This window comes from Vombatus ursinus, unplaced genomic scaffold, assembly GCF_900497805.2.
Source record: "Vombatus ursinus unplaced genomic scaffold, bare-nosed wombat genome assembly UNPS02010788.1, whole genome shotgun sequence".
In the NCBI taxonomy this organism is placed as follows: Eukaryota; Metazoa; Chordata; class Mammalia; order Diprotodontia; family Vombatidae; genus Vombatus; species Vombatus ursinus.
Genome location: NW_020950566.1, coordinates 2,275,391 through 2,290,024, shown reverse-complemented (window position 1 = coordinate 2,290,024; position 14,634 = coordinate 2,275,391). Strand labels below are relative to the sequence as shown.

The 14,634-nt window shown below is 37.7% G+C and overlaps 1 pseudogene; it reads right to left on the bottom strand.

Moving 5' to 3' along the window:
- Nucleotides 1-11,486: 11,486 nt before the first annotated feature.
- LOC114038074 lies at nt 11,487-13,036 on the bottom strand (annotated as a pseudogene).
- Nucleotides 13,037-14,634: the final 1,598 nt, after the last annotated feature.

The following is a 14,634-nucleotide window of genomic DNA, read 5'->3' as shown; positions in this document are numbered from 1 at the left end:
ATAGTTTTGATTTGTTCTTCTGAAAACTGCTCATTCATAAACTTTTACCATTTATCAATTGGGAAATGGTTTTTATTTTCATAAATATGGCTCAAAGTAAATTTCTATAGTTCTCCCATATTCACCTCCAAGAACTATAAAATAGCACCCCAGAACAAATTCTGAAAGAGTAGAGCCAGCAGAAAGATGGGTTGAAGCAGACTTTTCACCCCAGAGATTTGGAGGATCAGCAAGAAAGATCCATCTCATTTGGGAAAAGGGGGAGCACATTCCAGGACAAGAAGTTTCCCAGCAAGGCAGCCGCAAGCCCCACCTCAGCAAGACAGTGAGAGATCCTGAGCACCAGTGTGGTGGAGCAGGCAAACACCAACACAAGGTTCCTCCATGTGCCTTAGCATAGCCAGGGGAACTGGCAGACCCCAGCTCTGAGAACAATCATGTGTTTCAGTGTAGCCCCAGGCAAGCAGGTACCCTCCAGTATATAAAAAAGTAGCCTATACCTCTGTGTGCTTCAGCACAGCCCAGGGCAAACAGGCATCCACCAGGGGCCGGACATGCTTCAGTGTAGCCCTTGGGAAATTGAGAGAAACCCCTCAGCACACTGCAGACACCACCACTAGGAACCCAGCTTAGCACCAGGAAAGCTACCAGACCCCTACAGCCTATGGCATCACAAGCCCAATCTCCTTCCCCATCAACATAGACACTACATATGAAGCTGCCCTGTGGGCCTCAGGGAAACAGCCAAGGCCTGCAGCCACTGGAACAGGAAGCCTAAGATAGAGCCTCTTCCACTCTGGGAGCAGAGAAAGAAAAAAAAAGGCTAAAAAAGAGATGAGCAGAAAAGAACAGCAAAAAAAATAATCTTACCATAGAAAATTATTATGGTGACAGGAAGACCAAGACACAAGCTCAGACGAGGACAATAATGTCAAAACACCTATGGGCAAAACCCCAAAGGAAAAAAAAATGTCATCTCAAGCCCAAAAAGAACTTATGGAAGAGCCCCAGAAAGAGCTTAAAAATCATATAAAAGAGAGAGAAGAAAAAACTGGGAAAAGAAATGAAAGTAATGGAAGAGCATTATGAAAAAAAAGAATCAATGGTTTGGAAAACTGCTTAAAGGGTTGAATTGTCAAATGAAAAAGGAAATAGAAAGATCCACTGAAGAAAACATCTCCTTAAAGAGAACAATTGGCCAAATAGAAAAGAAAGTACAGAAGCTGGTTGGCAAAAACAACACTTTAAAAGTCAGAATTGGGCAAGTGGAAGCTAATGACTCTATGAGACAAGAATCAATCAAACAAAATAAAAAAGAATGAAAAAAATGGAAGAAAATGTAGAATACCTCATGGGAACAACAACTGACTTGGAAAATAGATCCAGGAGAGAAAATATTGAGAATCATTGCACTACCTGAAAACCATAGTCAAAAGGAGGACCTAGACAGCATCTTTCAAGAAATTGTCAAGGAAAACTGCCCTGGTGTCCTGAAACCAGGGTGCAAAATAAGCATTGAAAAAACCCAGTGATCACCTCAGGAAAGAGATCCCACAATTAAAACCCCAATGAACATTATAGCCAAATTTCAGGACTATCAGGTCAAGGAAAAAAATACTGCAAGTGGCCAAAAAGAAACAATTCAAATGTTGGGGAGTCACAATCAGGATCACACAAGACCTGGCAGCTGAAACATTAGAGGATCAGAGATCATGAAACATATTTCAGAGAGCAAAGGGGTTAGGACTACAATCAAGAATAACTTAGCTGGCAAAATTAAGCATAAACATAATACATCAAGGGAGAAAATGAACATTAAATAGAAGGATTTCAAGCCTTCATAAGGAGAAAAGAATTAAACCAAAATTTTGACCTCCAATATCAAAACCCAGGAGAAGCAGGTAAAAAGGGAAAAGAAAATGTAAATTCAATAGAGCTAAACTGTTTTCATCTCTACACAGGAAGATGATACTTGTATCTCTTAAAAATTGCATCATTAACAGTACAGATAGAAGGAATATACATAGAGGATATAGGTATAAGGTGAATTTGAGGGAATGACATAAAAAGAATTAAGGGATGAGAAAGGGGAGTACAAAGGGTAAAGAAGGAAGGGAGAGGTAGAATGGGGTAAATTACATCACAAGAATTGGTGAGAAAGACCTATTACAGTGGAGAGAGATAAAGGAGGGTGGGCAATAGGCATCACTTGAACCTTACTCTCATCAGTATTGACTCAAAGAGGGAATAATATACATAATCAGTTGAATATAGAAATCTATCTTACCTGAGAAGCAAGTAGGAGGACAGGGGAGCAAATAAAGGAGGAGTACTGACATAAAGGAGGCGGATCAGAGGAAGTGGTAGACAGAAGCAAAACACTGGTGAAGTGGGAAAGGGTGAAAGGAGAGAGAAGACAAATGGAAGGAAGGATAGGATGGAGGGAAATACACAGGTGATAATCATAACTGTGAATATGAATGGGATGAACTCTCCCATACAATGTAAGTGGATAGATAGCAGAGTAGATGAAAGAACAACAATAATAATAACAACAACAACAGAATCTTACAATGTGTTGCTTACAGGAAACACATTTGAAGCACAGAGACACACAGAGTAAAGGTAAGGGGCTGGAGCAGAATCTATTGTGCTTCATTTGGAGTAAAAAAAAGCAAGGGTAGTAATCTTGATTTTAGACAAAGTAAAAGAAAAATAGATCTAATTAAAAGAGATGAGGAAAGAAACTACATTTTGCTAAAATAGTGCCAAAGACAATGAAGCAATCAAATTAGAAGAGCAAGGAATAGTCTACCTGTCAGATCTATGGGGAGGAGAAGAATTCATGACCAAATAAGAGATAGTGAGAATTAAAAAATGTAGACTGAATAATTTTGATCATATTAAATTGAAAAGCTTTTGTACAAACAAAACCAATACAACCAAGATTAGAAGGAAAGCAGAAAGCTGGGAAACGATCTTTATAGCAAGAGCTTTAGAATTTGGTCCTAACATTCCTGGGATTTTTTTATTTAGTGATCTCTTTTAGGTGTTGATCAGTGAATTCTTTCAATTACTGTTTTTGTCCTCTGGTTCTAGGATATTGAGGCAGTTTTCTTTGATAATTTCTTGAAATGAGATATCTAAGCTCTTTTTTGATCATAACTTTCATGTAGTCTAATAAGTCTTAAATTATTTCTGCTCAATCTATTTTCTAGGTCAGTTTTTTTCTGAAATGATATTTCACATTTTCTTCCATTTTTTCCATTCTTTTGTCTCCATTTTGTTGTTTCTTGATGTCTCAAGAAGTTATTAGCTTCAACTTGCCTAATTCTAATTTTTAGGAAATTATTTTTGTTTTCTGTGAGATTTTGTGCCTCTTTGTCCATTTGGCCCATTCTGCTTTTAAAGGAGTTATTTCCATCAGTGAGCTTTTGTACCTCTTTTATTGTTTTGCCAATTTTACTTTTTGAGGTGTTATTTTCTTCTGTATTTTTGTGCCTCTTTTACTTAGATGTTTATTTTCTTTTCATATTTTTCTCCTTTGCTCTCATTATTTTAGCTGCTTTTCCTCATACCACTCTCTTTTTTATTTTGGAAATCATTTTTAGCACATTCAGGATTTTTTTTTGCTGGGCTTGTGTCTGATTCACCTTTTTTTTCCCCTTTGAGGCTTTACTTGTATGTTTTTACCTCATTGTCTTCTGAGTTTGTATTTTGATCTTCCCTGTCACCATGGTAAATTTTCATGGTCATGTTATTTTTTTTTTTGCTCATTTTTAAACATATTTTCTTGATTTTGAACTTTGTTAAATTTGTGTTCCATTCCTGGTGTGGGGGTGGATAGGCACTGCCTCAAGCTTCAGGGTGTTTTGCACTTTTATTTTCAGAGCTAGTTCTGGAGTTTTGAAGTTTTTGGTATTTCCAAGATGGTATGATCTGGTGAGAAATGTGATCAATACTCTCCTGATCTGTACTCTGGTACTCATCCCAGAAGATCCCTGGATACTTGCAATTGGAATAGCAATTGATACTGCTCCTCAGGAACCCTGCTTCCTTGAGACTGGAAGTGATATTGTTCCTCTGGGTCCATGATCCCTTGTGACCACCAAAAGCAATACTGCTCCTCATGGTTCCCATCTTTTCCTAGACTGAAAATGCTCTTTGCCCTTGAACTATGACCCATAAGTAAGTAAAAGCATTGGATTTTCCAAACAGCATCTGGTCCTTTGTCTAGTACTAGCACATGGGTCCCCTGTTATCTCTTTCTGACTAGTTTCCAGGTCCCTTTAACATCTCTGGCTTGAGAGTATCTGAAGCTGCTGCTGCTTCTGTTGCCAACACCTAATCCCACTATTGATGTTGCATCCTTGTGGGCTTCCATCTAGCCCCCCACACTATGTCATAGATATTTCTTTCTGATCTAAGTTGTCTTGGGCTGGAGGAATATCTCAATATAACCTGCTATTGTCTCTGCCACTCCAGAATTTGATTTGAGGCTTTATTTAAAGTTGTTTGAAGGGAAATGTTGGGGAAAACTCAGCTGAGTGCTTCCTTGGCTCCATCATCTTGGCTTCACCTTTGGAAGTTTCCTTTTCCTTGATTTTTTTGTCCATACATAAGATGGCACTCTAAAGGTAGATGAGGTTGAGTCTCCTTAGGTGCAAGTGAACCTTATCCAATTTGGACTTATATCCCATCCTGGATAGGGTATTCATAAACTTTATGGTATTTGATGGAAGCTGGTCCAGGTCAATGAAAATTAGATCTCTACTATGTGTATCAAGTGGTCACACTCTCCCTCTAGGCTAACCTCATGTATTTTATTGGCTTTACTACTTTTTGTAGCAGTATCTTCAGATAAGCATTCAAATGAACTTTAAAGTCAGTGGGCTTGTCCTTCTTATTCTGATCAACAGAGTTAATAGAGGAATCTCATATCTGCCATAGTTCCCCATGGGCACTAATTCACCTCTCTAGTTTTCACAAATAAGTTTGGTGTAAGAGTCCAGGTTGTATGTCTTTCAAATCAGAAATCTTTCCAAAAGCTGATCCCGTGAAGCCAACCATTAAATGACATTGACTTTTGAACTCAGATTCCTGCCAATTCTACAGTAATACTGTTACCTTGTTGATCCAGATGTCTATGTTTGTTCTCCAAAAATATATGATGCTTTCCAAGAAAAGCTTTATAACTCCTAATTTTTTTATTTTTCCCTCAGGCATTGCATCCCTATCAAACTCAAAGGGTCCAGCTCTTGCCTTGCTGCTATTTGTCCTTCTGTTTTTGAAGAGGACCATGATATCAGGAAGGTGATACCACAACATTCAAGTGAATTGGATTTAGATGAGGGAGCTCTATGCAAAGTCACCAGGTGAAAAAATCTGGAGCCATCAGGGTTAAGTGACCAGATATAGATCAGGCCAATTGGAGATGGCCCAGAATGCAGTGATGAATCTTGGTCTTTTCAAGCTAAGGTCTTTAATAGGTCTCAGTTTGACTGAGGTAAAGCCTATTCATGAATTAAGGTTTAATAAGAAATGAGGCAAAGAAAGACCTCTTTAAAAAATAGATCTGAGAGGGGAAGATACTTAGGGTTTCTGGTCAAAACAGAAACAATTGATAGTTACATCATTCTGAGCCAATCAGGGTCTAAATAATGACCAAGTAGGGCTTGGCCTGGGACTTATTATGGGCCAATCAATGACAGCAAAAGTGATTTGGAGAGTCAGAGTGATTTGGGGTTAAGGCTGGTCTTTAAGAGAAAAAGAAAAAAAGCTTTTTCCTTAATCTCAGATGAAGCTTCCTATTCTTGTAGGGGACATAGCTATAGTCTTTCCTAAGTTGGATTACCTCTGTCTCATTTAAGAACTCACTTCAAAATCCTTGATGTTGCCACCCTGTCCCCTTTCTCATTAAGGACTCTGTTCTCTTGATGAACTCCTCTTCAGAAGAGGATGTATAAATTACTTCTCAGATGTGGCCTTCAAATGTTAATGCATGACATTTTTTTTTCATAGCCTCATAGATTCAGTAATTCTCAAAATACTAAATAAGTCATCTTCTTAGTTCTGCACTTGCAATCAATTACCTTGCAATCTCCTTATTTTTTGTCCATCCTTTTCAATATGCTTTTAATGTTTTCATCAAAGGGTAGCTTAGGAAGACAGGAAAAGAAGCCTGGGGATACTGCGGTGGGAGTGGCTGGGGGGATAGTGCAACAATGAAAGGAATGGTTTAGTCATGACAGGTTAACTATCTTCATAAGATAAATTAAATGACCAGACACTAGAGATTCTATTTTGCCTTAAAGATATAGTAACAGTATCTACAGACTCTGTTGGAGAAGTTATTAAAGCTGGTGCAACATAGCTATATTGTTGTGTTTGCTAAACTAATGTATAGTAGCAAGTAGGTTTGGGAATCAAGGCTGATTTAGGAGGCAGCATTGAGTGAATACTGATACACAGATGGTATTTACATTTGAATAGAATGCTCATACCAAAGTATTTTTGACATTTATTTTCTAAACTGATTAAACCAAGGGTTCACAACCTGGGATCCATTGAACTGCAAGGGATTCATGTATATATTTCAAGGGGTTTGTGGATATGAATGGGAAAAATACATCTTGATTTCAATATAATTGACTTCCTTTCTAATCCTATGTATTTTATTTTATGCACTTAAAAACATTATTTTCAAAAGTCTGTTATTGGTGTTGTTGTTCAGTAGTTTCATTCATGTCCAACTCTTCATGACCCACTTTAGGGTTTTTTTTTGCAAAAATATTGGGGTGATTTGTCATTTCCTTCTCCAGCTCATTTTACAGAGGAGGAACTGAAACAAACAGTGTTTAGAGACTTGCCCAGGGTCACACAATTGGTAAGTGTCTGAGGCCAAATTTGAACTTAGGAAGGTGAGTCTTGCAGGGGAAATAGCTATAGTCCTTCCTGAATTGGATTAGCTCTGGTACTCTATATTCTGTGCCACCTAGCTGCCCCAAGATTCCACAGGTTTCACTGAACTGCAAAAGGAGTCCATGACACATACACACACACACACACACACACACACACACACACACACACAGCTTTTTAAAAAATCCCTGCATTAAAATGATGCTAAATATATGTGTTATAGAAGTGATCTATGGTATAAGAGAATCATGCATTTTTGCATACGGATGACAAAGAACCACAGTACTGTGACAGTAACTTATTATTGCTCTACAGATACATTATCTACTTAGACTTTTAAATACATTGTTATACTTTACTACCACTCTTCCTTCTGCCTGTAGTCCCCTTCTAGGATATATTTGTGTGATTATTTCTACCTACCCAGGTCACTCTACCAACATATATACTTCTCCCAAGGATATTGTTTAGTTGTGTAAAGAGAAAGTGGGTTTTTACATTGGCTATAATATGGTAAAGGCACCAGGACTTTGTTGTTATTGTTGTTGCTGGTGATAGATATCTTTGTCTGTTTCCATAAAAGAGAAATAGTCCAGGAGTATCAAGTGTACAGGCCTTGTCTCTTCACTTTGAGTTTTGTTGCTATGCAATCTCGTTTAGGTGTAGGTTTTGGAGCCTCTGACTTTAATTAAAATACATTCTGAAGTTACGAATGGAAGTTTCAAAGACTTTTCAGTTCTAAGTGAGATAGTTAGCTGGGACCAGTGCTGGATACAAGCAGTCAAAAAATAGCTTGGATATTAGCAGTTGGATACTTTGGATAGTTTTTCTTAGCTACCTATAACTAGGTGTGGTGACTGACTCAGTCACAGACCAAAATTGTTGTCAGTGTGCTATTTCCAGAGGAATCTTTCTTTCTTTCTTTCTTTTTAAATATATGTTTTGGGTTCCAAATTTTCTCCCTCCCTTATTCTTATCCCCCACCCTTTGAGAAGGCAAGCAATATGATATTCATTATGCATGTGGTCATGCAAAACATATTTCCATATTAGCCATGTTGCAAATGAAAATACAAACACGCACACACACAGAGAAAAAGAAAATAAAGAAAGTTTTAAAGAGTAATTGTACTCAGTTAATCATTTCTCTTTCTGGAGGTGGATAGCATTTTTCATCAAGGGTCCTTTAGAAATGGCTTGGATCATTGTCTTGATCAGAGTAGCTGTCTTCTATGGTTGATCTTCCTTACAATATTGTTATTACTATGTCAATGTTCTCCTGGTTCAACTCACTTTACTTTGCATCCGTTTCAATAAGTCTTCTCAGGTTTTTTTGTGAAACCATCCTACTTGTCATTTCTTAGAGCACACAACAATATCCCATACAATTATATACCATAACCTGTTCAGCCATTCCCCAGTTGATAGGTATCCCCTTAATGTTCAATTCTTTACCACTACAATTTTCTTTACAAGTAGGTCCTTTTGCTTTTTCTTGCAGTTTTTGGGATACAACTATAGCAGTGGTATTGCAGGATCCAAGGGTATGCATGGTTTTATAGTCTTTTTGGGTATAGTTCCAAATTATTCTCCCGAATGGATGGACTAGTTCACAACTCCACTAGTAGTATCTTAGTGTCCCAATTTTTCCACATACCCAGGGAGAGGCTTTCTAATTATTGTGTTTTAACAGCCAGAGTAGATGAATATATAAAGACAGCAGAGATACAGTAGAGAGCTAAAGTGAAAATTAAAGCAGTAGAGACACTTAATAGAGACAGAGTAAAATAAAGTAGAGAAGCAAAATGCTTAGCATAGATGTGATACCAATAGAAATTAGGAGAGAACAACTTGATAAAGGAGCACTGAAGTCCTACAGCATCAGAGGCATGGGATTTCCTGGTCATGCATATGCTCTGGACATCTATGTCCCCTATATGTGTGCTCTTTGGATATGTGCTCTGGCCACAGGAATTCCTTTCATGTACTTCATTTGTAATATTTTCTGAACTTGTGATCTCTATGTGTGTATCTTTTATGTATGTGTATATATTCACATATACATGTGTACCTTTACTTATTGGTACTATGGTAAGTTGTGGGAGAGAGTAACCCATGCCTGCCTGGGAATATTTTTGTAACTTTATTTACTGTATTATGTTACTATATGTCATATTTGAATTAATATGTCTTTGGCTTGTAAAAATCAGTAGTTTATGGGAGATTGTGAGCTTTGATTTTGAGTAGGTGCTAACCCACAAAGTTTCTTGAATATGGGACAGCTTTTTTCTTGTGGGGCATAATTATAAGGGGATATCTCCCAAGTGTTTCAAGAGATAGAGTAACATATCTTAGGAAAGTCTGATATGAAGACTTAGGTTGAATCATGAATACATCTCTCATATCCCTATTTTGATATACTCTATGTTTGGATTTTGTGACAACTCAGGGTCACATTTATAGCACAAAGAAACTACCTAGAGATCATATGTAACTCTTGGGCTCTGGATTGTCTTTACCAGAGAAGTTGGCAGAAGTAAAGAAGGTAATGCCAAGGACTCACAGACTTCAAAGCTGCTTCCAGTAGGTTCTCCCATATATTCTCTCTACTCATTACCAGGACTAGTTAGAAGATATGGAATCCTATACATTTGTTGTCTTCCCATTAATAGCTTCAGTATAAGTGCATTTAGTCCTAGTTTCTTTCTATTTATTATAGGAAGTATCCTAGGATAGGCTTCAATGATACCCTCCCCTCTCCAGATTCCACTGAATTGTCTCCTCCTAAATAAACTGACAAGTCATTTCCCCACAGGTCCAAATCATGAATGCTCATGAAAATTAACCTTATTCACCTCACTTGCCATCATTTATTCAAGGCTCAAGGCATTAGGTCTATTGAATCAAAGATTTTCAATATTTGGAAAGGGCTACCCTGAAACACGATCGTTTGTTCTTATAAATGTTTATTGCTTTTGTGTAAATGAGCAATGTAAAATCATTATTTAAAAAAAAAACCTTTGCATCACTGGTTATAAAGCAAAGCTATGCATCTGCTGTCTGTTTTCAAATGACATTTTCAAGAGCATCATTCAAATAATTAACATCATCATTATTTTATACCTGGATAGGACTGGACATCAATGTAGAGATTAACAAGACCCTGGAGTACATCTAGTATATCTACCTCATTTTACAGATGATAAAACTGATGTCAAGAGTGTGAAGTGATATGCTCAGGGTCATACCAGTGGTGATAAAATCAGTATTCAAAGCTAGGTCTGACAGGGTGGCAATGTGGTAAAATGAAGAGAGCTTGAAGACTAGAATTGAACTATTGCCTCAAATGATTATTAACTAGGTTATCTTGGACAGATCTTTTCACCAAGTTTCTGCAGATGTAAAATGGTGGATTTGGACCAGATAGCTTTTGAGGTCCTGTCTCATTCTTGATTTGTGAGCCTATAATCCCATAACACCAAAGGTAAGACAATGTCTACTGATGCAGATAGAAGAAGGAAAACTGTACTGCAGGCCAGTCTCAAAACCATATAGTCTATACTCTGTATCTCCACAGGTAGTAGTAGAATGATCATTAAACCATTTCAATGAAAACTATAGATTATATTCAGGACATTGTTATATGTGATGACAATATGTACATGATCGTTACTTTAGATTAGATCAATAGGTCTTCATTCTATATAATTATTATTAAGGAGCATCTATGCTGATAGGAATAGCATAGAGTGTAAGGCTCTTGAGGGAAGGTGTTTCTTTACATTGTTATCTTTTTTTTGTAAGCAGGGGTACAATCACAATATCCAAGGTATTCCAAGCACAAGCATAGGGCTATTCTCATAGTTGTCTCTAAATAAGTATTCATTGAGTTGAATTGCATTCTAAAAAAAAAAATTCTGAGCTGATTAGTCAAATCACAAGTGTGACTAGTGTATGTGTAAAGAATTTGTTAATTTTTTTTCTCTTGAGATGATAAGATATCAAAGAGAAGAAAAAAATGAAAGTGGATAGAAGATCAACTAATGGGTCAATATTCTAGACATAATATTTTGTTGCTGTTCTGCTTAGTGAACTAAACAGGCTTAGAAGACAATGCAATTTCTCAAGGTCTTTGACTCAGACTCAAAATACCTTAATATCCATGAAAATTAAGGGTGTTATACTGTAATAATTATACAGCACTATAGATGAGCAATTTGTATGTACAGCTTAAGTAGATATTTAGGTTACTGTTAATAAATGGAGAATACCCACTATCCAGTTCACTAATGAGAGTTAAAGTTGGCATTTCTTTTGAATTTTTTATGTTGCCAATTTTAAATAAATTTTATTCTCTAGGACAAGAATTGCATTTTCACTTGTTCATAGTACTGAGAAAGTGCAATGTTGTTCACTTCTCTCCCTCTGCACACATTCAAGTATTCAGAATTCCTAGATTTACACAGTAGTTTACATGTTACTTTTAAAACTGCTACTGCCTTGGCTATAAATTTGAGTGCTTCAACTTTTGGAAAGCTGTGTGGAATACTCTTTCTTCTGATGTGTTTAGTTGACCTCTTCAATGGTGGGTCCAGAAGAAGCATGACCAGATAGGGCTACTCCACCCCCTGGGAACCCACCAGGCATGTCTCCTGACATGGCCCTTGCACTGTGGTACAGCTTAGTAATGATGGGGTTGCAGGCCTCCAATTCTTTCTGCTGATGCACACATTCTTCCTTCTCAGCAGTCTGGTTCTTATCCAGTCAGCTGATTACTTCATTACACTTGTCAAGGACCTTCTATTTGTCTTCATCAACAGTTTTGCCTTGTGGTTTTTCAGCCTCTGTGGTAGCTTTCATGTTGAAAGCATAAGATTCAAGAGGATTCTTGGAAGATACCTCATCTCTCTGATTCTCCTCCTCAGCCGTGTATTTCTCAACCTCTTGGACCATATGCTCAATATCTTCTTTGCTCAGATAACCTTTGTCATCTTGTTTTTTTTTTGCCTGTGTTCTTACCCACAGCAGAAACATTGAGCATGCCATTAGCATCAATGTCAAATGTTACTTCAATCTAAGGAACACCCCCTGGTGCTGTGGGGATTCCTGTGAACTCAAACCTGCCAAGTGGGTTGTTATCCTTTGTCATTGCTTTCTCACTTTCATAAACCTGAATAGGTGGTAAAGGTCTCTGTCTGCTTTGTGGTGATTCTGATACTACATTTGATCAGAACTGTCATAACTCCACCAGCAGTTTCAATTCCAAGGGAAAGATGAGTGACAACCAACAGCGGCAAGTCCTGCACATTCTCAGATTTATCTCCGAACACAATGGGAGCCTGGACAGCTGCACCACAAGTAACAGCCTCATCAGGAGTGATACTCTTGTTGAGCTCCTTGCCATTGAAGAAGTCTTGCAGAAGCTTCTGGATTTGGGGGATCTGAGTGGAACTACCCAGCAGGATGATGTCATGAATCTGTGATTTATTCAGCATGGTATCTCTTAAGGTATTTTCCACAGGGTCCAGTGTGCCATGGAAGAAATAAGCATTCAGCTCTTCAAAATGTACCTGGGCAATGAAGGTCAACACCTTCACAGAGTAAGTCACTTTCAATACTGCCCTGGGTACTGGAAGAGGGAGTGTTCTTTGCATGTTCACAAGCAGTGTGCAGACAGTGGACAGCCCTCTTGTTCTCTCTGATGTCCTTCTTGTGATTTTACTTGAACTCAGGAATGAAATGGCCCCCCTCCCATTGAAAAGGCAAGAAATACAATACCCATTATACATATGAACTCAAGAAAAATATAATTCCATATTAGCCATATATATTCCTCTCCTCTTGATGAACTCATTAGCGCCTGTGTGTTTGTCATTTCTATGCAGATGAGTCACGATTTTTATAACCACCTCTAGTTTCTCCCATGAGCTTTAGTCCCACATCACCAATTGATTTTTGGACATCTCAAACTGGATGTCTAAGAGATCTCTCGAACTCACCATCTCCAAAAGACAATTCCTTATCCCGTCCTCTAGGACCATCTCTCTTTTACGCTTCTTTATTTCTCTCAAAGGCACCACTATCCTTTTAGTCTCCCAGGTACATAACATCAGCATTATTCTCAAATCTCCACTTTCTTGTACCCCACATAGCCAATGCTATGTCAAGTCTTGCTGTTTGTATCTATATAGTATCTCATGTAGCTTACACCTTCTTTCTATTTGTATTATCACCACCTTAGTTCAGTATCATATTATCAATTGTTTTTCTATAGTCTCCTAATTGGTCTTTCTGCCTCAAGTCTCTCCCCACTTGAGACTATCCTTCACTCTGCTGTCAAAGTAATTTTTCTTAAGCATAGATATGACAATGACACTTCCCTATTCAATAAACTCCAGTGGTTTTCTATTACCTCTAGTGTAAAATTATAATCTCCTTGGTTTAGCTTTTAAAACCTTTCACAATCCAGCACTGACCATTTTTAAAGCCTCATTGGACATTTTTCTCCATTCCACTTGTTGTAATGGAGGCTAACTGACTTTCTGTCTCCAAAACATTCTATCTTTCTGCCCCACACCTTTATACTGGCCTTCTCCCATACTTAGATTGCAACATCTCATTACTTTCTTTTCTCTGCAAGCACCACCTTTTCCATGAAGTCTTTCCTGTTCTCTTCAGTTATCAGTGAATTCCCTCCCAAATAGACTTCTGTTCAACTATTTTGTATTTATTTATGTTTATGCTATATGTATTCTATATACACCTGCATATGCACTTATTGTCTTTCCTATTAGAATATTACTTCCTTGAGAGTGAGGATCAATTCTTTCTTTGTACCCCTACCACCTAGTGCAGTGCTTGAAATATAGTATGTGCTTACTAAATACTTGTTGTTTAATTGATTGACTTCCCATATTAGATTTTATGCCCTTGAAAGGCCAAGATAATGTCATGTTTTCATCTTTTTCTTCTCTCGGCACTTAACACAGAACCTAATATATAAGTTAGTAAAATGGTTATTGACTGGAAATCAAGTTATTTGAATTTTCTTTTTAAAAATTTGAAAAGAAGATCTACTCAGCAGAGCAGCAGCCCTTCTTCCTCCACAGCAGTCTCCTATGACCCCTGATTCCCTAGCAACCATGTTAAAGAGACTCACAATTGGCATTAATCTTGGCACCACTTACTCCTATGTAGGGGTCTTCTAATATGGGAAAATGGAGATCATTGCTAATGACCAAGGAAACAGGATCACCCTAAGCTATGTGGCCTTCACCAACACAAAACATTTAATTGGTGATGCTGCAAAAAATCAAGTTGCAATGAACTCCATCAATACAGTTTTTGATGCCAGACATCTGACTGGTCACAGATTTGATGATGCAGAATAATGGAGGCAGGCCAAAGGTCCAAGTAGAATACAAAGCAGAGACCAAAAGTTTTTTATCCAGAAGAAACATCTTCTATGATCTTGACTCAAGTTGCTGAATCTGACATCGAGAACATTGTCACAAATGCTGTTGTCACAGTACCCGACTATTTCAATAATTCCCAATGTCAGGCCACTAAAGATGATGGAAGTGTTGCAAGTCTCAATGTACTGTGAATCATCAGTGAGGCAACTGTTGTTGCTATTGTTTATGGCTTGGAAGAAAAGGTTAGTACTGAGAGAAATGTGCTGATTTTGACCTCACAGCCAGTACTTACAATGTCT